At 40.3% G+C, this 27999-nt stretch overlaps 1 protein-coding gene across 13 annotated transcripts in view; it reads right to left on the bottom strand.

Annotated features, from left to right (window-relative positions):
• The window catches only part of TMC1 (transmembrane channel like 1), a 395885-nt gene that overhangs the window by 180932 nt on the left and 186954 nt on the right, over window positions 1–27999 (bottom strand). The window contains exon 1 of one of the 13 annotated variants that reach the window (XM_059924908.1): window positions 15361–15402. The exons of the other annotated variants lie outside the window; for them this stretch is intronic. The gene's annotated coding sequence lies outside the window, so the exon portion shown is untranslated. Of the gene's footprint in view, window positions 1–15360; window positions 15403–27999 lie in introns of those variants that run through there. 13 annotated transcript variants of the gene reach the window in all.

Here is a 27999-nt window from a genome sequence, read left to right as displayed (position 1 = left end):
TGAGACTGGATCTTGTCTTTCTGGTGAGCAGGACTGCATCCGGTGGTGTGTTTTGGGGTGTCTGTGACCTTATTATGATTTTAGGCAGCCTGTCTGCTAATGGGTGGGGTTGTGTTCCTGTCTTGCTAGTTGTTTGGCATAGGGTGTCCAGCACTGTAGCTTGCTGGTCGTCGAGTGGAGCTTGGTCTTAGTGTTGAGATGGAGATATCTGGGAGACCTTTCACCATTTGATATTATGTGAGCCGGGAGGTCTCTGGTGGACCAATGTCCTGAACTCGGCTCTCCCACCTCAGAGGCACAGGCCTGACACTCGGCCAGAACACCAAGACCCTGTCAGCCACACAGCTCTTCTTTAGGGCTTAGTATAGTTTTGTTTGCCTGTAGTGGGCTGTGTGCAGAAGCCTCGCACCTAACACATGGGATTAGTGTTCCCAGCGAAGAACCGCTGCAAGCAACATGACAATTTGGTGCGCAGCCCTGTGCAGAAGCGCTGCCCAGGAAACCTCAATTCCTACCTTTGTTTTTAATCTCACTAGAGATGCGCACTCAAATAACCATGATTTAAAATCACTTGAGGGGCTTCCCTGGTGGCGCAGTGGTTGAGAATCTGCCTGCCAATGCAGGGGACACAGGTTCGAGCCCTGGTCTGGGAAGATCCCACATGCCACGGAGCAACTAGGCCCGTGAGCCACAACTACTGAGCCTGCACATCTGGAGCCTGTGCTCCACAACAAGAGAGGCCGCGACAGTGAGAGGCACGCGCACCGCGATGAAGAGTGGCCCCCGCTCGCCGCAACTAGAGAAAGCCCTCGCACAGAAACGAAGACCCAACACAGCCAAAAATAAATAAATAAATAAATTTTTTTTAAAAATCACTTGAAATCATTTACTTGTGTAGTTTTGCCACCAACTCGATTCACCGTTAATATGTTTATTTTTACTTTCTTTTAAGAAATTGTTCCTTTTTATTTTGCCTTTTTTCTAATTATAGAAAATATTAACTTGGTTCCAAAGTCATATCTACTAGCAAGCTATACCCAGAGGAGTCTCACTTGTTCTATCCCCATCCTTTTCATCATTTTCATCTCCATTCAGATATATGTATAACGTGAGAGAGAGAGAGAGAGAGAGAGAGAGATTTTAAGGAATTGGCTCACAAAATTGTGGAGAGTGACAAGTCTAAACTTTGCAGGGAAAGTCACCAAGCTGGAAATTCAGGTTAAGAGTTGATTTTGCAGCCTTGAGGTCAAATTCCTTCTTCTTTGGGAACTCTCAGTCTTTGCTTTTAAGGCCTTCAACTGATGGAATGAGGTCCACCCACATTAGAAGGGTAATCTACCTTACTCAAAGTCTATTGACTTAAATGTTACTCACACATAAAAAATACCTCCACAGCAACATTTAGACCAGTTTGACCAAACAACTGGGTACCACAGCCTAGCCAAGATGACACAAAATTAACCATCACCTTACACATATATATTTATATTCATATGTATATGTACAAACACATACCCATACTCACATACTCTTCTTGGATAAATGGTAGTTTACGAGTCATGTTTCCTCTATCTTGCTTTTTCACTTAACAGTTTATCCTCAAGATTACCCCTGGCTGTGTATAGAAATAGTCCTCATGCCCTCTCTCAGCTGCATAATATTTCATTATATGGATATTACATCACGAGTTCACAGTCTCTATTGGTGGTCATTTGAGTTGTTTCCACCCTTGCTCTTACAAGTCATGCTGCAGTGGATAGCCTTTTCATGTGCTGTCATTTTGTAAAATGCATGTAAATGCCTGTGTGATGAATGAAATTATTTTGGAAGCTTTGAAATTCATGGTGGTCTTTTAACATTTGGTATTGTCTCAGTTAACATATTTGAATCATGCAGCCGCTATCATGTGAGGGTCTAAGAAAATCTCTAACACTTAAAAAGAGTCCTCATACTGGACTATTAAGCATTTTCATGCCTAGAAGAAAATGTATGAATAGTTCTTGAAAAAAATTCTCTATCTCTCTAATTTTTTTATTTAACTTTGCTTAATTTAAATGTGTAATACAAAATGAGATATAAACTACTTATAATGATAGTTCTTATATAATAACAAGACTTCACAAACTCAAACCAAACAGACTTACAACATTAATACACTATATTCAGCAAGTATCCTTTGGGAATGCAGGGTGGTATCCAGGAACCAATCCTCCAAAGATAACAAGGGATGACTTTATATAAACCCTGGACATTATATATGCATATATATATATATATACATACACATACATATTTTCATTTTAACTTTCCCCAACGTTTCACATCTAGTATGCAATAAAGCTGAGATTCAAACCCAGATCTCTCTGTTCCACTAAACAACCCAGACTAAAACAGGCCAGTGGTTTTCTATGACTTGGGGAAATTAAGATAGAAGTGGTTGTGATTCACTGAAAGAGACCTGGGATCTGAATCCAGATAATTGTAGCCCAGCTCTACTATGAAGTAGCTTTGTGAATTTGGACATGTCCCTGAACCTCTCTGGATTTCAGCTTCCTCATTTGCAATGTAAGAGGGCCAGATTAGGTCATGGCTTTACAGATCTAAAATTCTGTGAATTTCCTATACTGGCAAAACATCTCTTTTATGACAGAGTAAAGACTTAAACAATATTCTTCCTTTTTTGGCTGTGGAGTTTCTTATTACATCTAAGCATCAACCAATGGGGTCAAAGAGAGACTGGGAAATTTTTCTGCAAACTTGGAAAGCGTCTATTCCAAATATTTTAATGCTAAAGGATGACCATTTGATTGAAGGATATGGTTAAAAAATATTATACAGTATCTTGGAAATACCATGTTGGAGTAGAAAAGCCACTTTGGAAGTTACTCAGTATTACCCCCTCACTTTACTGATGCAAGTTATGTGATTTCCCCAAGACCACACAGCTTACTTGTATTATAGACAGCTTTATTACCTGGGTTATTAAGATCAAACATATCATAATGCCTTCAAAATTATCTTATCATATTCACCACAAAAATACAGAAAAGGAAAGCAGTGTAAGAGAGTGGTTAAGTGTAGGCTGTGAAATTAAATTGCCTGGGTGAAAATTCCAACAGTGTTACTTTGTGATTTTGAACCAATTATGTAATCTCTTCATGCCTCAGTTCTCTTCATCTGGTAAATGAGGGTGACAATAATTGCACATATCTCTAGTTTACCAGGAGAATTAAGATAGTAAATCCAGGAAAACTGTTTAGTATATTGTCTGGCACATAGGAAATAATCAATACTAGCGAGGATTAAGATTATATTGTGTATTTGATACATTGGCTAAATTTGGTTTCATGTTTCAATTGTATTTCTTTCCCTGGTACTCAGGGTCAGAATTATTCTAAACTGACCTTTTAAAGATTGTCAATCTTTAAGTTAGACTATGATAAAAGCATCCAATAGAAAAAAATGAACTCTAAAATTAATTTTAAAAAGAATGGATCCAGGTATAGAGCTGTTTTCCACTGTAGTACACTAGAGTCAAGTTATTTCCTTGAAAACCCTGTAAAAATGACTCAGAAGTCATATATAAGTAACATCTCATCCACTGTTCTTCTCCAAATTTTTGTCCTCCATTAAGCAGTCAATGATCTGATTTTTGCCAGCGTATGGACATTGCTAAAACATCACCATATTTAAATGACAGTGATTAAATCCATTTAACACACTGTGTATGAATTTCAAAAGGTCTATATGACTGTTTATCTCATCTTTATGGACCTTTAAACTTAATAGCTTTGGTTGCAATAAAGAAGTAATTTCCAAAAGTTAAGCATCTCTTCAAAGCTACTGCCAGACTGTTTAGTTGATCAAAATTATGATGTCATCCAGACACAGATCTCTGTGTGTCCTTGCTCTTCAACTTGTCCACTAATTAATGATATAGTGGTGGGGTGTGTGGGGAGTGAGATATGGTCCCCTGTCTGTTAATGAAGACATTAGTCAAAAGAAATATCAGTTCAGTTCAGGGAATAAAAATGTCGCCGTTTTGCTCTGGTTCAATAGTTTTAGGATGATATATAGGTTCATTTAAAACTCATAGTACAATAACCCATGTTGGATTTATCAATTCCTCTCCTTCCCCATCTGAAATGTTAAGGTAGCCAGTCTTAAACACAGAGCCCCAGAAGATTATAATCAAAAGAACTACCTCACTGCACATTCCCCAAGCATACCCCTCCTACAGTTGTGCTAATCAAAAATGTCTACAGACATTGCCAAACATCCCCTAAGGGGTAAAATCTTCCCAGATTGAGAATCAGTCTCATGCATCCAACAGAAGACTGCTTGTCCTAGATCAGGGATTAGTAAATTACAGCCCATAGGCCAAAAATAAAACCCACTGCCTATCTTTGTAAATAAAGTTTTATTGAAACACATGTATATTCATTCACTTACTTATTGTCTATGCTGCTTTCTCACTAAAAGAGCAGAATCGAGGAATGGTGACAGGTATTGTATAACCCATAAAACCAAAAATATTTACTATCTGGCTCTTTAGGAAAAAAATTTGCTAACTCCTGTACTAGTCTACTGATTTCAAACATTTTTTTAGTGATGACAACTTTTTATAATGAAATCTTACATAAGAATTGTGTCAGACAGGGTCCAGATGGAACTTTCAACTTGGGTAATTTGAGAAAGTAAAGCATATGCAGAATAATTTATATAGGCAATTTCAAACGTGTGTCAGAGTATAGAGAAATCACGAAGGGCTAAGAAAGCTGGGCATTATTTCCGTCTCTAGGCCTGAAGGGGAGAGGACCAAAACGACCTTATAGGAAGGGAGCCAGAAGAATGAATACCTCCCTCACATTCTCCCTTTCTCCAGTCTCAGACCAGTGTTCCCCAATGGCTAAATCCAAACAGAAGCTGGAGAGCAAGATAACCCACTGATATGGTCCTTATTCATCAGCCTACCAGGTCACAGAGCAGAATGTAGAGGGTGGAAAGTAGATCTGGGGGGCAAACAGAAAAGAAACCCAGCATAGAGCCCTAATAACCGAAACTGATCAAAGCAAAGTTTCTGTCATGTTTAGTGGGGGAAGGTATTGAGATCAGCACAGGTTGGCCTTATCTCGAACCCACTGGTCCAAGTTGAAATAGAGAACACAGTTTGAAAAGTCTCCTAAATCCCCTTCTGGCCTTCTGACTTCATTTGTCTCCTTTCTGAAGCAAAATCCCATAGTCAGATATTTCAATGCTGTCTTTTCTAACAAACTTCAATCCTTAAACCCATTTCCGCCATTCAAACCTTAAATCCCAAGTACCCGACATGCCCCCATCCCTCTCCTGCCTGCTACCTTCTCTGTTCATGTCCTCAAGCTACTAAACATTGGTAGAAAAAATTTAAATACCCTGATTACTGAATCTCTACAATGTCATAATATCAGATAACAGGGGCCTAACTGCTTGCTCAGCTTCCCATGACTTTCAGCCCTTAACAAAAACTGCCTGAATATCCTAATCACCAAATCTGATAGCCTTTTCCTAAAACTTCATCAACCTTAACTTCTTCGCATCAAAAGATCTTGCCATTATTCCTTCCATCTTGGTTTACTTCTTCTGGCTTCCAAAGCACCATATATTCTTTTTTTTTTTTTTTAATTGAAGTATACTGATTTACAATGTTGTGTTAGTTTCAGGTGTACAGCAAAGTGATTCAGTTATACATATATGTATATCTATTCTTTTTCATATTATTTTCCCATATAGGTTATTACAAAATATTGAGTATAGTTCCCTGTGCTATACAGTAGGTCCTTGTTGGTTATCTATTTTATATATAGTAGTGCATATATGTTAATCCCAAACTCCTAATTTATCTCTCCCCCACACTCTTTCCCCTTTGGTAACCATAAGTTTGTTTTCTATGTCTGTGAGTCTATTTCTATTTTGTAAATAAGTTCATTTGTATCATTCTTTTAGATTCCACATATAAGCAATATCATATGATATTTATCTTTCTCTGTCTGGCTTACTTCACTTAGTATGATAATCTCTAGGTCCATCCATGTTGCTGCATTATTTCATTATTTTTTATGGCTGAGTAATATTCCATGTGTACATGTATATATGTACACATCTTTATCCATTCATCACCCGATGGACATTTAGGTTGCATCCATGTCTTGGCTATTGTAAATTGTGCTGCAATGAACACTGGGGTGCACGTATCTTTTCAAATTAAAGTTTTCTCTGGATATATGCCCAGGATTGGGATCCCTGGATCATATGGTAACTCTATTTTTATTTTTTTAAGGAGCCTCCATACTGTTCTCCATAGTGTCTGTACCAATTTACATTTCCACCAATAGTGTAGGAGGGTTCTTTTCTCTCCACACCCTCTCCAGCATTTATTTTTGATGATGGCCATTTTGACCAGTGTGAGGTGATACCTCATTGTAGTTTTGATTTGCATTCCTCTAATAATTAGCAATGCTGGCCATCTGTATGTCTTCTTTGGAGAAATGTCTACTTAGATCTTCTGCCCATTTTTTGTCTGGGTTGTTTGTTTTTTTTGATATTGACCTGCATGAGCTGTTTGTATATCCCTTGTCAGTTGCATCACTGCAAACATTTTCTCCCATTCTGTAGGTTGTCTTTTTGTTTTGTTTATGGTTTCCTTTGCTATGCAAAAGCTTTTAAGCTTAAACGACCATATACCATGATCAAGTGGGATGTATCCCAGGGGTGCAAGGTTTCTCAGTATCTGCAAATCAGTGTGATACACCACATTAACAAATTGAAGAATAAAAACTGTATGATCACCTCAACAGATGCAGAAAGCTTTTGACAAAATTCAACATCCATTTATGATAAAAAGTCTCCAGAAAGTTGGCATAGAGGGAACATACCTCAACATAATAAGCGCCATATATGACAAACCCACAGCTAACATCATACTCAACAGTGAAAAGCTGAAAGCATTTCTTCTAAGATCAGGAACAAGACAAGGATGCCCACTCTCACCACTTTTATTCAACATAGTTTTGGAAGTCCTAGCCACAGCAACCAGAGAAGAAAAAGAAATAAAAGGAATTCAAATTGGAAAAGAAAAAGTAAAACTGTCACTGTTTGCAGACAACAGGATACTATACATAGATAATCCTAAAGATGCCAACAGAAAACTACTAGAGCTCATCAATGAATATGGTAAAGTTGCAATATACAAAATTAATGCACAGAAATCTCTTGCATTTCTGTACACTAACAACAAAAGATCAGAAAGAGAAATTAAGGAAGCAATCCCATTTACCACTGCATCAAAAAGAATAAAATACCTAGGAATAAACCTACCTAAGGAGGCAAAAGACCTGTACTCTGAAAACTATAAGACGCTGGTGAAAGAAACTGAAGATGACTCTAATGGAAAAATACATCATGTTCTTGGATTGGAAGAATCAATATTGCTAAAATAACTGTACTACCCAAGGCAATCTACAGATTCAATGCAATCCCTATCAAATTACCAATGGCATTTTTCACAGAACTAAAACAAAAAATTTTTAAAGTTGTATGGAAACACAAAAGACCCTGAATAGCCAAAGCAACCTGGAGAAAGAAAAACGGAGCTGGAGGAATCAGGCTCCCTGACTTCAGAGTATACTACAAAGCTACAGTAATTAAAACAGCATGGTACTGGCACACACAAAAAATATAGATCAATGGAACAGGATAGAAATCCCAGAAATAAACCCATGTACCTATGGTCAATTAATCTATGACAAAGGAGGCAAAAATATACAATGGAGAAAAGACAGCCTCTTCAATAAGTGGTGCTGGGAAAACTGGACAGCTACATGTAAAAGAATGAAGTTAGAACATTCTCTAACACCGTATACAAAAATAAACTCAAAATGGATTAAAAACCTAAATGTAAGACCAGACACTATAAAACTCCTAGAGGAAAACATAAGCAGAACACTCTTTGACATAAATCACAGCAATATCTTTTTGCATCCATTTCCTAGAGTAATGGAAACAACAAAAATAAACAAATGAGAGATGTATCTTGGTGATATTATTTGAAACTTGAATCAAGCCAAGCCTGAAGCCTTCCTCTCATTTTACTTTTCACAATTGCACCAGATTAATCTTCCTAAATCATCATTTTGATTGCTTAAAACCTCCTTAAGTGGGGCTTCCCTGGTGGCGCAGTGGTTGAGAGTCTGCCTGCCAATGCAGGGGACACGGGTTCGAGCCCTGGTCTGGGAGGATCCCACATGCCGCGGAGCAACTGGGCCCGTGAGCCACAGCTGCTGAGCCTGCGCGTCTGGAGCCCGTGCTCCGCAACGGGAGAGGCCGCGACAGTGAGAGGCCCGCGCACCACGATGAAGAGTGGCCCCCACTCGCCGCAACTGGAGAAAGCCCTCGCACAGAAACGAAGACCCTACACAGCCAAAAATAAATAAAATAAATAAAATTTTTTTAAAAAACAAAAACAAAACAGAAAAACCTCAAGTGACCACACAATGAAATCCCAAAGCAGTGGTCTGATGTTAAAGTTATTTCATTACCTGATACCAACCCAACCCATCCATGCTTGCTCTCTATGACTCCCCTTCCCACACCTCATGCTGTAGCTCCATTGTGTGTTTGTGTGTTTATAGTCACAATGCTGTGCATTAGATCCCCAGAATTTATTCATCTTCAAACTGTAAGTTTGTACCCTTTGACCAACACCCTCAGCCCCTGGTAACCATCATTCTACTCTCTGTTTCTATGAGTTCAGCTTTTTTAGATTCTACATACAGTGATATCATACAGTATTTATCTTTCTCTGTCTGACTTATTAGATATTTGACAGAGCACATGTAAACACATATCCTATTTTCCTCTCAAAAGGAAGGTCTCTGAGATGGAAGAAATATCTCTATCCCATAACATAACTAAATAGAGGTTCTTTAAACTTTTTCAGTTCTGATGATGAATAGTAAACCAACAGAGTTAATCTATTCACTGATTTGTTTATTATCCATTCACTCAACAAGTGCTTATTTAACTCACCAAGTTCTTATGTAATGCCTAGTGTGTGTCAGGCACTGTTACAGGCTTTGAGGATATAGTAGTAAACAAAACAGATGAAAATCCCTGCTCATACAGCTGTGGAAAGAGACAGCAAAAAAGAAGAAAAATAAGTAAAATTTGTAATATTTTGCTGAATATGTGATAAATGCAGGAATAAATAAATAATAAATAAATGCAGGATAAATGTGGGGGTAAATTGCAACCCTGCACTTAGAAATGTTTCTAGCCATGATCAACTCCCCTTAGATGGTGGGTAGAAATGTGACGATATAGAGCTAGTGAATAGAGGAGGCTCTTGTAAACCATTCCATATTAAAAATATTTAGTAAATCTTGTAAACTTTCAGGAGCATGGGGGTATACTCTTGTTTCAGCTTGGCTCATTTCTAAGGTAATTTTCATGGTGAATTTCAGTATATAGCTCCTTTTTTTCAGTTATGTCCAGGATTACAATGAGAGCTTATCGGCAGAAGAATTGTATATATTTGAAATGTATTCAATTCTGACATACTGGCATTAAAATTAAAAGCATATTGGGCATCAATGTTTTCTCCTTCATAATTACAGGAAACTTTATCACCAAGTGATGATGGCCCTTTCTCCCATTATATTCCAACAAAATAACAGCCTTAAAACTGAACTTGGCATTGCTGTGGTCAGAGGAAATGTTTTATACTTAGCTTCAGAACATAGAAATTTTTCTGACCCAACATATCCATGAAAAATGATGTGTTAATGTATGTGTGTGTTTGTGAGAGAGAAAAAGAGAGAAAGAGAGCGTTTGTTGGACATTATACATACGTGGTTATGGATAGAGAGAGGAAAACAGGCAAAGAGCCAGTAAAATAAGCAATAAAAAATCCTTGGTTTGTGGTCAGGCATGAAGCTGTAGCTTGGGCCTTCAGTGGCTCCAGCAATGAGTTAATAAGCCAATAAAATATGTGTCCATTTTAGATGTTCAGAGGTCAAAGCACTTGAAACAAAGTGAGTTACATGACCAAGTTCCCCTGAGTCAGGATCATATTCTTGTTCGCCAAGATGCCTTAAATATTTAGCAGAGCCATCTGTACTACTGAAAAAATAATCTCCATAAAGCTCTCAAGACCACCTCTATATACAGCACTGTAAATGACATTGAATAAAATAAAAATGAAATGATCTATAGTGGTGGCAATCTAGTCTTCCTCCTACCACCTCCCAAAACTAAAAGCCATAAGCTAAATAGCAGATGCTCTTTATTTTTGTTGTGAGTTAACAAGTTTGGCAATTTCTCTCTAGTCAGAAATGTTCACTGGGGAGGAAGTAAGTTTCTACCTAAAAATTTGAGTATTTTTACAAAGAACACCGTTCATCTCAGAAAAAAGAAATATTAGTCACAAAACACAACAACAAAATGTTCTCAGGGTTCCAAAGTTTCTGGATGCGTGGCATACTTGGGATATAGGAATTCACCAACAGGAAAATCAATACAATTCACTAGCATGTATAATTCTGGATTTAGTCCTCACCCATTGCTTATTGGCTGAGTGAACTTGAGTTACTTTACTTTCTCAAGTCTCAGTTTCATTTGTTATGATGTTGTAGAGGAGGAAAAATAATTTTCCCTCTACTCTTCTGAGTTCTAGCTGAGACTCCTGTAATACAAAAACAGATTAATAAGAGAAAAACAAACAAGTTTATTAACACGTATACCTCATGTACACATGGTAGATACACAGGGGAAAATGAGTAACTCTCCAGGGTGGCTTAGAATTCTGACTCAAATACCATCTTCACCTAAAGACCGAAGAAGGAAAGGTGAGAAAAGGTCAGTCACAGGAGGTTATTAGCACAGTAAACGAGGAAAAGTTTGTTATGCAGATTTAAGTTGGTACCTTCTCCATTGGTAAGATTCTCTTGTGATTTAGAATCAAACTTCTCTTTCTGATACAGAAAGGGAGACGTCCTCGACCAATGGAGAGTCTTAAGGTTGTCATGAGGATTCAATGAGCTAAGGTAAACAAGGTATTCATAACACAGTTGTAACACAGAAAGTGCCAAATAAAAGTTAACCATTATTGGGCTTCCCTGGTGGCGCAGTGGTTGAGAGTCTGCCTGCCAATGCAGGGGACACGGGTTCGAGCCCTGGTCTGGGAGGATCCCACATGCCGCGGAGCAACTAGGCCCGTGAGCCACAACTACTGAGCCTGCGCGTCTGGAGCCTGTGCTCCGCAACAAGAGAGGCCGCCGTAGTGAGAGGCCCGCGCACCGCGATGAAGAGTGGCCCCCGCTTGCTGCAAATAGAGAAAGCCCTCACACAGAAACAAAGACCCAACACAGCCAAAAATAAAATAAATTAATTAATTAAATTAAAAAAAAAAGTTAATAACCATTATTATTTCAGATCGATGTTTCTTCACATGTGGTCCCTGGACTAGCGGCAGCAACATTACCTGGGAACTCAGACATACAGATGCTCAGGCCTCATCCCAGACCTACTGAATCAGAAACTCCGGAGGCAGGACCCAGTTCTCTGTTTTAACAAGCCCTGAAGGTGATTCTGGTAACCACTGAAATGAGAACCATGCTTATAGAATATAGGGTTATACAAAAAAGAAGTAAGTTCTAATATAATTCATCCCTAAGAACTTCTGTTTTTTTGTGACTATTTAAATGCAGAAGAATGCTTGGTTTTATTTCTTTCCAAACAACTAAAAAAGAAATCCAGCAGTAGCTTGAGAACAGTAGGATTTCTGTAGAATAACTCTTACCATCTTATTTTTGACTTTGCTTAGACAGACTCCTTTATGCCACACAACCATGTTCCAAGAGATCTATTATTAAATTGTGTTAATGTATTTTGTAAAGCCAAAGATACAATGGAAAAACTCAAAAGAGAGAGCCTACAGTATTGGTGAGAATTACGAAATTATACATTTGAACACAGCCTATTACTCATTAGTCTTAACCAATTCCATAAACAAAATCATATGACTATAAGATGGAGCATAGGCATATGCTGAATCAGTGACAAACCTAGGTGCAGGAGTGTAATGCAGGGTTTCTAAGTCTGTGCATTTTGTGGCTTGAGTATAGTCAATAAGGTGTGTGCACAGTTAAAGGTAAAATTGCCGTGTAGAACAAAGAAAGCCACAGTGTGTATTTTTGTCACTTCATCCTCCACACTGCTGCCATAGAGATTTTTCTAAAGAACACATTTAATCGAGTCACCATACAACTGAAGAGACTTAAATGGCTCCCTTAAGCCTGGCATGAGAGTCTTTGTAATCTGGCACCTGCTGACATACTTCACGGACCCCAGGCCTATGATTATAGCTCCTCTGTGGAGCCTTGCCTGACAGCCCACTCCTCATCACTAGGGAGCTGGTCCTTCCTAACTCAGAGCTTCTGGAGCACCGTGTGCAGACCTCTAGAAATCACTTTTACGTTACATTATAATTGCTTGAACGTCTGTCTCTAAACAAGACATTTACTTAGCTTTTACTGACGGCAAGAAGCACATTTTCATTTTTGTGTCCCCAGCAGTTGGCATAAAGCCCAGTACAAAAGAGACACTTAGTAAATAAAGACATTCTGTGGGTCTAAAATGTAAGATCTATACAGGAACCAGAGATCAGCCCAGAAAAAATACAGCCATCACCTGGAGCCTCTTTCTACCCATATTACAACCAAAATCTTTGAATTTTGAGAAAAAGTTCTGCCACTTTCAAGGTTCCAGTGTCACCCTCATTGTAGCAGACACAGTCTCCAAGATAGAATGTTCTGTTCCCACTATCTTCTGAGAGCCACTAAAACTCATTTCATTTAAGACATTCTGACCCCCAAAGTTACTATGTCAGTTGATATTGATTGAAACCCCCGATTTTTATCCCAGGCTGCATGTCATGAGCTTTACAGTTTCAAGACTTAAGTCAAAACTGCAAAATAAGCTGGGTGTAGCAGGTTTAAGGCAACCGACCCCACATTTGTTAGCTTACTGAGTAATCCTCCTGGCTCCAGAAACATGGTAATTATTTGCTGATCCACAACTCATCACTCTCCATTTTACTTCCCTCACAGCCCTGCTACCATTTCACAACCTGTCACATTAGCATTTTAGAATGCTTTCCCTTCTCCACTTGGCTCTGCTCTGTGCCCTGGTATTTTATTCTTGATAATCATTCAGCCCTGAAGCATTTGGCCCAGGGTTGCTGGAACACCTAGCAAGCTATTTAAGCCAGTTCCTTCACTGGAGCACTGGATGCTTGAGTCACAACACCTTGAATTAATCGCAAATTGTTTGAGAATATCCTATTTGTTTGGTTGCTCATTATCATCTCCCTGTCTACTGTCATATCCCTTAAGCCAAAGGACACATCTTCAGTTTTTAACTGAATTGGAGCAATGGATGGGTCTGGATAGAATGACAATAACTCTCCCTGTAAGTACCCAGCTCCTCACTGTCTGCCTGGAGAAATCTAGTGACAGTTCCCTGTTGCTGATTCTGAGATATCCGAGGCTCCTCCTTGCCTGGAAACTTCTGATGCTCTTTTGCAATGACCAACAGAAGCTTCAGTTTTCTCACCCTTACAGGGCTTCTGTAAATTGTAATAATTTGTAAACAAATTGTAAATAATTGTCAATAATCAACAAATGGGAGCCAATCTAGCCATTGCAACTGTAATTTGAAGGCTGTATTAGTTTCCTAGAGCTGCCATAACAAGTACCAAAAACTGGCTTAGAACAACAGAAATTTATTGTCTCACAGTTCTGGAGGCTAAAAGACCAAAATTAAAGAGTTGACAGGACCACGCTTTCTCTGATGGCTCTAGCGGGGGAGCCTTCTTTGTCTCTTCTAGCTTCTGGTAGTTGCCAGCAATCCTCAGTTCCTTGGCTTGTAGATGCATCATTCTAAGTCATATGGCCATCTTCTCCCTGTGTGTCTTCATATCATCTCCCCTCTGTGCTAATCTGTCTCTGTGTCCAAATGTCTCCTTTTTATAATGACACCAGTCATATTGGATTAGGGCCTAATGACCTCATTTTACCTTTATTACCTCTATAAAGATCACATTTCCAAATAAGGTCATATTCTGAGGTATTGGGGGTTAGGACTTCAACATGTCTTTTGGGGAGAACACAATTCAATCCATAACAGAGGTGAAAGGTAGCAGAATATGTCACCTTAAAATATGACTGTAGGAGTTCAGGACATGCCACTCCAAAATATGCCACTTTGGTATATTGACTACTTTGAGCTGAAGGCACTTGAAAAACAGCAAACGCAGGTAGAGACTTTCTCTGAACTTCCCTTATGTGTCTAAACACAGATTCTCCAAAAGGAACTCACTTGTCATAAATCCCTTCCCTGGGAGTTTCATTAGGCAGAGAAGATTGACTTACTACAGGAGAGAAGGGTAGAGGTCAACACCACGCCTCAACGAACTTTGCCACAAACTATCATGTCTCGCATATACATTCTTCTAAGGACCCATTCAACTTTCCTAAAAATCATTCACTCTGCCCTGAGAGGCCTAAATCCTTTTTCCGCTTCCCCTACTAAGACAGCATTTAAGTCTGAATTCTAAGCCACCTCGGGCTTACTCATTTTCTTCTGAGTATCTCCCATGTATACATGAGGTATACATATTAATAAACTTGTTTGTTTTTCTCTTGTTAATCTATTATTACAGAAGTCTCACCGAGAACTCAGAAAAGTAGAGGGAAGTTATTTTCCCTCCCCTGCAGAAGCAGAGTAGCCAATTGTGGTAAGAATACAGTATAGAATGGTATTTTGTTTTTCTAATAACTGACCCAATTTTGTTTTGTTGACCTCCCTTTTCTTGCTGAGGAACAGGATTCCCTGGTTATAATTCAATTTAATTTCTCTTTTGTTCTTAAAATAATCAGACAAGTTACCCCCTCAGGCTCTCACTGTCCCTGGACAGCACCTGTCTGGGGTGGGGAGAAGGCAGTGGCACACTGGTAGACCAACTCTTTAGGGGAGAAAAAATCCAAAGCGCCCAATTTGTAGCAGTGACTGATTTCCACTGTGTATTAATGCTATATAGAGTAGTCCAACCAGGGCTGATTCAAACTACCAATGAACAACTGGCAAAATTCCTGAAAATTTAAACTTAGTCTCTTGAGCAGGTATGAACTATTTCCAGCACCCCCACTGAAGGCATGGTCTGCTTTCTCATGACTGCCTTCTCCCTTTCTCCTCCCTGATTCTCCAACCTGCATTTACCCACAAAACTTCAGGCAACTGATGTGGGAGCGGGTAACACTGACTTACTTGAGATGCAGCAAGCTGCTCTCAGCAACTCTGATATCCCTTTCTGGAGGTTGTTGCTGTCTCTTATCCACCAACATGACAGGGCCTCCTCTGCATGGCAGGTGTCCAGGGACTGGATGTGCATTTGTTGGTTCATTGCAGGGTCCTGAGGGGTCTTCCTCTGCATACTGCTTGATATGGAAAATCCAGCTTCAACTTGGCCTCTACTGCCCAGCCCTTTCCTTGTGAAATTTAACCTACAGACTTTTTTTTTTTTTTTTTTTGGATCCACTCTTCCACAGTCCTTTTGGGAGATACTTGCAAGAAGGCTTTTGCCCCATCCATCTTCTTTGGCATCCACCTAATGGAGGGAAATCTAAATATCTTTGCAAAAAAAATGGTGGAAAAAGGCAGGTGCCCTCTGGCTAAGCCATGTCTCTCCTACCACTTTCTCCTTGCCTAATTAGCATCAAACACTCTGCTGGTCCAATAGGAAGCAACTTTAAGACAAGAGAACATTGTCAGCACCTAACCAAGTGGAGAGGAGGAAACAGATGTACATCCCCAAATGTACAGGAAAAGGAGAGGAACAAGTCCAAAGTCCTTCTTTGAGTAGGAAAGAATAGTTTCCACAATACAAATTCTGCATTCTCCCAAAAGTCATCATCTTCCTCTCTTCCAGTCCCTCTTTTTTTTTTCTTCTTTCAAAAATTTATTTATTTATTTTTGGCTGCATTGGGTCTTTGTTGCTGCGCACCGGCTTTCTCTAGCTGCGGCGAGCGGGGACTACCCTTCATTGCAGTTTGTGGGCTTCTATTGCGGTGGCTTCTGTAGTTGTGGCTCGTGGGCTCTAGAGCGCAGGCTCAGTAGTTGTGGCGCACAGGCTTAGTTGCTCCACGGCATGTGGAATCTTCCCGGACCAGGGCTCGAACCCATGTCCCCTGCATTGGCAGGCAGATTCTTAACCACTGCACCACCAGGGAAGTCCCTGGTCCCTCTTAAATGTGACTCACTGATAAAGACAGGGAAACCAGTTCAGCCTTCCTAGCAGTAGGAGCAAGGATTAGGAAACGCATGACTGAAAACCAGGTCCTCGGCCTTGGAGAATTCAGTAATTTTATTATCAGAGCTCTGACTCCACTTTTTTATTATCTTTAATAATGTAGTGTTTGCTACATTATTCAGCCACCTTTGGGAGAAGAAAAAGATATTAGTAATAATAGATAACATTATGAAAATAGAATAATCATACCTCACAATGCTCCCTTACATTATTATTCCAGTAGTAGAGAAAAAATAAAAAGCTTGTTTTTAATCAAAACTAACCATAATTAAATCTGCCTTCTAAGTTGGAAGAATAGGGGGAGGAATTAATTTATGTCACTGGGAAAATAAATCTCTCTGCTGCCCCCTTTCAGTTGCAGAGACTGGTGGGCGAGAAGGATTGAGATGCAGAGTAGATGATTTAGCAGAGCAAGAGCACATTCATTCTTCTTTGGATACACAAGAAGATCCCCAGAGCAGAGACTGAGGATAGTAGGGTCTACTCCCACCTCTGAGGGGGAGGCAACAGAAATAAAGGAGGGAGCAAAAAGATAATAGGAATTCAACACTCTGGTAGCTGAGGATTGTTTTGTTTCATTTTTTTCTATTTTCCATTTAAGATATTTGCTCTGCTAGGATATAAACCCCCTTCTGTGTTCTCAAACGTGCAGTAAAGACTATTACACATAAGTGCCCCATGAGGGTATTTTTTTTTCATGTAATTCAAAGAAAAGGGGATGAGTACAGTGTTTGTGCAGCGTGGGGTGGAGAGAAGGGAACCTGTATGGGAGATGAGAGGCTAGGAATGTGGAATAAGTTCTCCCAGGAGCAGGAAGTAGGAGCCAGCCCTGAACCAACATTAAGCCCTGGAAAGGTGTAAAAATCTTGAAGAAGACCGGAGAACAGAGGGTCTGCGCTGACATCTGGGTTTTATTATTAATACGGTTGCTATTGTTATTATTCTCCACTAGGGAGCTAAACAGAACACACACAACACAGCTCCCAATAACATCCAAGGCACAATGGCCCCTACATCTGGGTCAGGGACTTGTGAGAGGTATATTACCAACTCTTTATACACCCCTAATAAGCACTGACTTTTATTCATTCTCAGGGCTATGTGGTGAGAAAGTTGGAAAATGTAGCCGTTTCCTGGAGCTGACATGTGGGTATCCAGGATGACCTCATGCCAGTTGCTACACACGGCTACTATTGTTCTTCAATCTTCATCTAATAGAGGGTGAACAGCAGGTGCCCTCAAGGTAGCCCTTCCTTTTCCAGAAACTGAAATCTGTCACAGAGCACTGCGAGTCCACAGAGTTGAGTAAATATGAGCCAATCTGCACTATTGTGAGGCATGCAGTCCCTGTGTCCTGCTGACCCGCTTGGCAAGAGCACTTTCCCTGCCCAGCATGAACAGCACTGTGTCATCCTTTCTTCTCTGTGCAGGAAGAAAAGTCAACAGCTAGAACTTTGGTCCATTACAAACGTAAAACATGCTTCTCTAAAGAGACAGCATTAGAAAGTCTTTTCTAATAAACTTTTCTCATTAGGAATTCCACATCTCGTCATCTGAGAAGTCTCTCATGTGGCAGTTTTGTGATAGATGCCACAGCTTTGTAACAGTAGCAGCAAAGCCCTCAGCTGATGGTATTTCACTTTATGAAATTCAAATCCACAAATATATGCCAGGGATGTTAGTGGCCAATGTGCCTTCCACCCTGTCACAACATGAAGTAGGGATATAAGATTTTATGGCACCTATAAGCCACTGACAGTCAAGTGTCTCACACACTTCTTTTTTAGAGACCCTAGTGGATTTTTCTTTGCTCTTTTTTCTTCCTTTTTAAACTTGCATTTCTTTAGTTAGTTGTGTATTTTCTTCAAGGTGGAGTGAAAGCCTTTAATATTTGAATTCCATGAAGAAGACCTACTGATATACAACTCAACTACTTTAAGCTGCCGAAAGCAACTATGTTAAATACACAGTATACTGAGTTTCCAGAGGGGACAATGTATACAATTCCTTATCAGGTGTGCTTTGGTGTAGATTTACACTATGTGCCTTTGATTATCTTTCTTCTTGGAAGAGTCCCTGCTGCTTGTCAGAAGGTGTGCTACTGGGTACTTCCAGTAAAGACAGCCTTTATTATTAGGGTCAGTTATTGTGTAAACTTAGAAAAGTAACAAGGTCTTGTATTTTAGTTTTATCTTTGACAAATTAGGTTGTTGTATGATCTGCTATCTAACCAACTCCCTCATGAATCACCGTGGCATACAAACAAGAATAATTTAGTGAACCTTACTTCTAATACCGATCTTCAGTATACCCAGCATATTATGAAAGCAAAATAATTGAAAAATGGAAGAGAGAAGAGAAAGGAATGAAATGAGGAAGAAGTAAAGGAAGAAAAGGTAATAGGATTAATTAGACATTAAGGAAGCTCTGGGGTCCAATTGTATTTTCCATTCACATCTTTCCCTGGCTAGAAAAATCTGCTCTAAAAATAGAAACCCCATATTTGGGGGGTATACTCTTAGGCTGAGGATACATGAATAGTCTTTATACTTGTCAGCAACTAGTTCCTTTTGTCTACCTTGGTAACCCCAGTATCTTGCACATTAACAGTACTCAGTAGAGGCTCTGATAAATATTTGCAGAATAAATGTTTAAAGTTAATGTGGAAATCATTAGATGAAAGGTTGATAAGGAAAGGGAGAGATCAGGCTGTGAATACTTGAATTCAAGAATCAATATTAATATCACTAAACTGAAACAGCCAGATCCAATGTGCCTCCTGCAGTGACGTGATGTGATGTGAAATATATAACATCGTATTCTCGCAAAAACCTGAACCTGCGTTGGATGAAGGCTTTAGAGCTGAATTCCAGTCAAAAAAGAAAATGGCAGCTGGAGGAACAAGTTAAACACCACCTAAAGGAAATAGACGTTCTACAGGTCAACTCATAGTATCTTTAACAAGTCAATGACAAGGAGAAAAAGAGAGAGAGAACTACCATGGACCTTGACAGAATCTCAATTTGACCAAATAAATTATACAAAGACAGTTAGGGAGATTGTAATGTGTACTGTGTGTTGAATGATTCCACATCATTTAACACACAGTACAATAAAGCTATGGCAATGTAAGAAAATATCCACGTTTTTGGAAATGTATATCAAAATAGAATGATGTGATAATTGAGGTGTGCTTAAAATAGTTAACACACATGCATAAAGAGAAGGGGAATAGATAAATATTGTACGGCAAAATCTTTATAAACACTGGATCTGGGTAATAAGTATAAGGATGATATATGTATGGGGGTACATTTTGTTGTTTTCCATGCTTTTATGTTTGAAACATTTATAATACATTTTTTTTCAAAAGTAAATACCTTGGGGGATGTTCTGACCAGGAAGGGGCATAGGGAACTTTTTGAGATGCTAGAAATGCTCTCTGTATGATCAGGATGGTCGTTAAATAAATGTGTACATATGCAAAACTCATCAAACTGCACACTTAAAGTTATGCTCGTTATTGCATTTAAGTTATATCGCATTAAAATAAACAAACTAGTCTCCATCTTTAGTAGGCAATTAAATTAAAAACACCTGCATGAGTAACTAAATGTAGCACATATCTGCTCCCCTGGTGCCTCCACTTAAGAGATTTCTGAGAATTCCGGCATCCACTCTTTACCTAGTCTTCTACGTGCCAAAAAGCAATGACATTCAGTCACTGAGAATGCTATCTCCATGTTTTAGAGGCTGGAAAAACTATCACCCAGTTTCTGAGATGATGCGGCTTGAAAAAAGAGGTAAGTACGAGCATTGGCCTTGAGTCATCAGCATCACAGAGCCCTGGAAAGAAGAAGTGGAGGAAAAACTATGTGTCCTAAGGCAAAGAGATTCAAGGAGAGGGAGCTGGGGGAGGGTCAGAAGTGACAGCATCAGTAGAGGGACAGCGGTTCCATGGAATTGAACCCCTAGGTCTGTGGCTCAAAAAAGTATGTGGCGCCAGACAGTCCCACCCTCACCAGAAGATCCTGGGGATAGCCTCGAGGAAAAGCTGTTGATGCTGCTCCTAGCTGGAGGAAAAGAAAGGAAGAGAAGAATAGTGGAGTGAGCAGCTATCAAAGGTCTTTTCCATGGAGACCATAGAATGAAGTATGGTGGCTGTGGAGCACCAACACCGTAGCATCATTAGTTTATTGTAATGACTGAATCTTATCCTTTTCATTTTCACAAGAGAGGGAACATAATGCATGACAGGAAACGAATAGAATCAAGGAGGCAGGCAGCTCTGATGACCTCTGAATCACCTTTGGGGTTGTTCTTCCCTTGTCTTGAAGAATAGCACACCTTCACAGCTGAATAGCACTGTGGTCCAGTCCTGTGGGATCTAAGAAGTCCTACAGCCATCTCCTTCAGTTCAAACTGGCAGGGTTTCTGCTGAGGTGGCTGATTCGGTCCATGGTTCTTACCAATGTCCTATCAAATGGTTGTTCCACCACACTCTTTGTGCTCTCTGCACACACTGAGAATTTTCGAAATCTTTAAATTCTGGTTCCTTTTTGCATAATAATTCCTTCTACAATTCATTATCTCTCCTTGTGTTTTACTATAAGCAGTCAGGGAGAACCAAGCTACTCTTTCAACACCTTGCTTAGAAAGCTTCTCGGTTAAATACCCAGTTTATCACTCACAGGTTCTACCTTCCACAAAACACTGGAATGTGAACAAAGTTCAGTCAAGTTCTTTGCCACTTTATAACAAGGACTGCCTTTTCTCCATTGTCCAATAACATGTTTCTCATTTCTGTCTGAGACGTCATCAGAATGGCCTTTACCATCCATATTTCTATCATTCTATACATGATTAATTATTATGCTTTATGAAGATAGAAGCTTTCTTTACGGAGTTCCTCTTTTCTTTCTGAGTTCTCACCAGAATTACCTTTACCAGACCTTTCATGGTAATCTTGGCTTTTCTAGCATGCATTTCAAAACTCTTCCATTTTCTACCCGGTACCCAGTACCAAAGCCATTTCCACAGCACCCCACTTCATGGTACCAATTTCTGTATTAGCCAGCTCTGGCTTCCAGAGCAAAATACATAGACTAGGGCTTCCCTGGTGGCGCAGTGGTTGAGAATCTGCCTGCCAATGCAGGGGACACGGGTTCGAGCCCTGGTCTGGGAAGATCCCACATGCCGCGGAGCAACTGGGCCCGTGAGCCACAACTACTGAGCCTGCGCGTCTGGAGCCTGTGCTCCGCAACAAGAGAGGCTGCAACAGTGAGAGGCCCGTGCACCGCGATGAAGAGTGGCCCCCGCTTGCCGCAACTAGAGAAAGCCCTCGCACAGAAACGAAGACCCAACACAGCCAAAAATTTAAAAAAATAAATAAATAAATAAATAAATAAATAAATAAATAAAAGTGAAATTCTTTAAAAAAAAAATACATAGACTAGGTAATTTAAACACAAATACTTACTTTCTCACAGTTCTGGGGCTTGGAAATCCAAGATTAAGGTACTCACAGATTCGGTGTCTGGTGAGAACCCTCTTCCAGGCTTACAGATGACTGCCTTCTCACTGTGTCTTCTCATGACAGAGAAAGGAAACTCTGATGTCTCTTCCTCTTCTTATAAGGGCACATCCCATCATGGGGCTCTACTCACTAGCTACCTTCCAAAGGCCCTACCTCCTAATACTATCCCATTGGGGATTAGGGATTCAACATATGGATTGAGAGTACACAAACATTCAGTCCATAACGTTACTATAGCATAATCCAGTTGATCCTGACTGATACAAAACCTATGACAATGAAGGAAGACAACCTTAAGATGAAGCCAACACTGTAGATAGCAAAGTGGAAAAATAGACAGGGTTTTTGACATCACTGAACCACTGGATCATCCCTCATAGAAAGGCCATTTTATTGCTAGACTTACCAGTTATATAAGAAATAAATTCCCTTATAATTTAAGCTATTTGAATCAAAACCACTTAACTGGTACAGTGATTATATTCTGTATTATATGACCCCCAACAATGCCGTATCTGAATGGAATAAGGGAGGGCACCAGACCTCTGAGCAAACGATGTGCAGGCTGGACAATGGTCTGTGAAGTAGATGGATACAAAAGCTCTGTCCAATAGGGACATCATACCCAGGGAAGTGACTGACCAACATCAATCCACTTGGCTTCAAGTCCTTCACTAAGTCTACTGATAGCAACAAGAATAGTTGAATTAGAAGCAGAGAGCTGCACGTTGTGAAGTCAATTTCATAAATTGTGGGCTATAGTCACAGTTTCCATTTCCTATCACAGAATTAAAAAGCCATATATCTTCCCCATTCTGAGAAAAATTTAGAAACAAAGAAAAATTATGAGTCCACTTTCATACCTTCAAGCCACCATACTGTGAAGCCCCTGACGTCACCATTTTAGTAACACCGTGTCTCTGCAGGAGGAAGGCCCACAGTCGTGGAGCAAGAGCGGAGAAAGTAACTGAGACCTGCATCTGCCACCGAGGGGACTACAAGACAACCAGATAGCAATATCCGCATTGACCTGTCAATTCCAAAATGCAAATCAGTCTGAGAAGCACAGCTATATGCCTGTTCCCGCTTTTCTGTAATGCTGGCTTTGGGTGGAGGTCTCTAACTTCCTTATTTCCTTCCATATGTGTCCTTTGAATAAAGCCCTCTGAATTACAGTGTCGTTCTTTTTTGAAAACTAAAAGCTGTTTTCAATATCCAATTATTCCAACTGTCTCTCTCAAAAAGAGAGTCCATCTTCCCTCTAATAAATTTTACTCCTATTTTTTAAGTATAAAAAAGTCTTTTCTCCCAGAGCAACATTTGTTTAAAAAACCCTGGGCCTGGACTGCCAGGTGGTAGTTGTTGCATCACTTACTTCCACCAGATGGCGCTGTTGCTGATCCACACATTCGGAGTCCTACCAAATTTAATCTCATCACTGAAAAAACACACCAGCGACTGCTTCTCCCCATTCCTGAGAAATTACCACTTTTAACAACTACCACCTCTGTAACTAACCTGCTGGACACTTAACAACTGTCTCAGAGGGTTTCCTTAAGTGCAATTAGATATTGAGCTAAGCCCTCAGGACGCAGTGGTGTTCTCTTAGAATCTAGTAAGAGAGATGACCATTTAGCAAATTATCACACAAATAAACACATAATCACCAACTTTGATTTATGCTACAAATCAGAGAAGCAAAGGTTCCTGGCTGCTAATGACCAAGCCTGAGGGGTGGAATCCAAAGGGAGCAAAAGGAGCTAAATTTGAAGAGGGAGAGTAAACATTCTTCCAAACAGAAGGAATAGTCTTTAAGAAGGCACTGAGGCTGGAAGGGTTATGACACTTTGGATAGGCTAAGAAAAAGGGAAGCCAGAGCTTTGAAACTAAGGATAAGAGCAAAAGAAAGTTGGAAAATTGAGTGGTCCCACTGATAGATAAGTCCTTGGTTTCAGTGACAATCTATACAATGATTCTCAAATTTACATCTCTAATCACCTTCTCTTCCAAGTTCTATATATGTCCCTACTTAATATATCCACTTAGTTGTTTCAAAGACATCCTCAAATACATGCACAGCACTGAATTCATGATCCTTTCTGGTCTGACTGGCTGTTCCCCGAATGTCAATAAATGGCACAACCCATACATTCAGAAAACTAAAGAGTCCTTGCAGTCTCCCTCACCCTTAGGTGCATAGGTCATCTATCACCAAATTCTGTTCATTTTATCTACCAAATCTGACAGCTTTTCTCTAGATCAGTGATTCTCCACATGAGGTCTCCAAACCAGCAACATTAATATCTCCAGGGAACTGGTCAGAAATGCACATTCTCAGGCCCCAACCCAGGCCTAATCAAGGGGGCCCAGATATCTGCATTTTAACAAGTCCTCCAGGAACTGGAAGTCCAGTACAGTTTGAGAATCACTGTTCTATAGCTACAGGGTCCCTGCTACTGCCATAAACCTATCTCATCATTACTTATCTGGGCTACAGGAGTAGCTTTGCAGTTGTTCTTCCCCACATCCATTAAAGCTGCTTTCTACATTAAATCTCAGCCCTGGCATCCATTATCATCTACAGGAATCTACTCTAAACCAACTAAATCCAAATCACTGGGGGTGGGGCCCAGGCTTCGGTATTGTGTAAAAGCTTCACTTTGAAAGCCAAGACTGAGAACCACTACTGAACTCAATTGTACTCTGAAGCCAGACTGATTTTTTTAAACTACAAATCTAGTCTTGCAATTCCCCTGCTTAAAACCAGCCAGGATCAAGCCCACATTCCCAACACCTATGAGACAGGCAAGTGCTCTGGCCCCTACATTTGCCGCACACTCCTCTAGTCTTCTACCATTCCGGTCTTCAATCCATTGTAGGCTCCATGCTTCCCCTTGCTTTAGAGTTTTGCATATGCCGCTTGCTCTCTTGGCCTAGATGTTCCTGTCTTACCCCTTTTGCCTAGTAATCCTCACTCTTCCTGGAGATCTCAGTTCCATCTCCCCTTCCCCAGGGAAGTCTTTCCCAACCTTCTTTGTCACGGGAAGGGTAGGATGGGGAGGATCCATATATCCCAGTTTGCCCAGGAAGTCCCGATTTATGAACTCATGGCTTGTGGATTTACTTCTTTATAATTTTATATTTATGTGTGATCATTTGATTCATGTCCATCTTCCTCACTGGATCATAAACCATAAGAGTTTGACACACAGGATGCACTAACAAATATTAGTGTTCCCAATTATATAAGGGGAAACTGAGTCTGCAGAGCTTAAGCATCTTGCCCAGATCACACAGCAGGTAAATGGCGTGGCTGGAATTTGAACCGAGGTCAGGGATTTTCCAGCATCATAACAATGAAGCTGTGTTTTCAGAGAGATTGCCACAGCCTGATTCAGTGCCTGAGTATCCACAGTGGCCCAGGATTGAGCTTTGCTTGATTCTTATTAGAATTGAGCTCAGCTTGAAAGCTACACAGTTATTTCCTTTCCATTGAAATTATAATCTGCTCCAAGGAAATGAAGCTTATGGGTCTCAGGGTATAAAGGGCAAATATGTGGGAGAAGCCAGAGATCAAACAGTCAAGTACACTTGTTATAGAATTTTTCATGAGTTGAATTCAAATGCTATCAGTGGAGCAACTCCCCCTTGGATTTAAAAGAACAAGAACAAAGGATGAGGGGAAAGGCAGCTGTCAGTGCATAAACAGAAGGCAGATGGAATGGTCCAGACCTAGGAATGTGGAATAGATGCAGCCAAGGGCTGGGACAAGGGTCACAAGAAAAGCCAATGCAGTAGAAGCTAAGAAGCTGCTTCTTCCTCAGTGAAAAATACAGGGGGGAACATTCGATTCCCTGTAGTTCATCAGTGGGTCCCCTCCAACTGTCCTTCATGTACCAACATGGGGCCCCTCCACCATGTACCAACCGCCCTTCCTCTTTCTGTGTAATAGTGAGTTGTAACTCTAAGAGGTCACCTTGCCTCATCGATTCTCACTTTTCTCACTTTTCTCATATGCAAAATGAGGAAACTCAACTTAGATGACCTTGAAAGATGCTCTCTGCTCTACAATTCTGTGGTTCTATGACCCACAGCCAACGCTGTTAGGATTTACTCTGAAAAGACAGGAAAACACATGGATATTGGTAATAATCCCCTTCTCAAAATCAGAAAAAGGATGGCCCATGTATGCTGTTCCTCAACCCCTATTGCATCTGATTCCTGAAGAAAGTGTTTCAGGTCAAGTCCAGCCTGCTTTAAAGTCAAAATTGAACCATGAAGTTCATAGCAAAATGAATCCAAAGCAGAATGAGTACCACTAATCTACTAAATCCCAAAATTGAGGTAAACTAAACTATTATTATGAACTAAGCTATTATTATTATTAAAGAAAAACAAACATTTAACAGAAAAATTAGGTGATGCTTTAAATTTCATTTGTTTGCATTAGAATGAATCATGTATAATTTTAGACAATTAAATCAGAATAAACCCAGATTGCACTTCACATTAGTGAAACAGTGTACTTGATATATATTTTATAATTGGCTCAAAACACTTTTATAAGGCTTATGTCAGCACTAGGAGTGAGTAGCTAGGAGGCAGGACCACCTAGAAAACTGAGAATAATTCAGATATGATGTGCTTTTGTCCAGAATGCACATTCCCCAAACTCCATCTAAAGAAATCTTGCCATTTCTTCAACCCTGTCACTGACCTGAGAAACAGTTTTAAAACATAGCCCCCAGATTCTCTGACCTTCCTCCTACTGAAACATGAGGTCTATGTCTCCTCCCCTTAAATTTGGGCTCTGTAACTCCTCAATAAAGAGAATACGGTAGAAGTGATGCTGTGCCAGTTTCCAGACTCAGGCTTTAAGAAACTGGCAGCATTTACTTTCTGCCTTGGAACCCAGCCACCAGGTTGTGAGGAAGCCAAACAGCCACATGTAGAGGCCATGTGTAGGTGGTCCAGCTGACAGTCACAGCTGAGGTCTCAGTCTAGCCGGTATCAACTGCCAGACATATGAGCGATCAAGCTTTCACATGATTCTGGCTCCCAGTTTTCGAGCTGCCCCAGCTGATGCCACATGGTGTAGAGATGGGCTGTTCCCTTCCAGACCTATCCAAATTTCAGCTTCATGAGCTAATTAAATGCCTGTTGTTTTCCTCGGCCCCTAAGTTTGGGGTGGTTTGTTATGCAGCAGAAGACTTGCCTAAATCCCCGCACCACTGCCACAACCGCTACTACCATCAGTACAACAGTCATGAGGGCAGTTCAAAACAATTCCCATTCTTTCCTCTTTCTGGGTACAAGACAAAAATGCACTTCTCACCTGCTGTGAATTTAGGCTTGGTCATATGATAGATAACGGCCAATGGAACGCGATTGGAAAGGACACGTGCCAATTCTGAGCAGAAGTTTAAAACTCTCCTGTGCCATCCACTAAGTTCCTTTCTCCTGTCACAGTGATGGTGGAAGCCCACACAGACTCCATCAGCCAGACTCCCTGGTGGAACTACAATGAGCAGGGCTGCAATCCAACCCAGACTGGACATACAGCATGAGGGAGATACCATTATTTGCCGAGTTAAGCCACTGAGGTTTTGTAAAGTTATTTGTTACCACAGCATATGACCAGGTTTCTCAATGGCAGCACTACTAATATTTTGGGCTAGATAATTCTTTGTCCTGTGCATTGTAGGATGTTCAGCAGCATCCCTGGCCTTCATCCACTAGACACCAGTAGCACCACAACCCCCAGTTGAGACAACCAAAAATGTCTCCAAACTTTACCAAAGATCCCTTAGAGGGCCCCAGTTGAGAAACACTGACTTAGACGGCTCCACCTGATGCAACTGCCACCATGCAGAATGGCTTCCTCTTCACTCTTTGAAAGCCCTTCATAGATTCTCTTCCATAGCACTCATATCATTTGCCACATCAACTTATAATTACTTCCTTGGACTCTGCCACCCTGAAGACTGTGAGAGCCGGTGGAAAAGTAGGGCAGGTGCAATGATCTACCTAGAGCTTGAGTTTTCTGTTAGTGATATACCAA

The sequence above is a fragment of the Balaenoptera ricei genome, chromosome 6 (genome assembly GCF_028023285.1).
Source record: "Balaenoptera ricei isolate mBalRic1 chromosome 6, mBalRic1.hap2, whole genome shotgun sequence".
Classification (NCBI taxonomy): domain Eukaryota; kingdom Metazoa; phylum Chordata; class Mammalia; order Artiodactyla; family Balaenopteridae; genus Balaenoptera; species Balaenoptera ricei.
The sequence above is the reverse complement of the archived record's forward strand: the minus strand, read 5'-3'. Positions and strand labels throughout refer to the sequence as shown.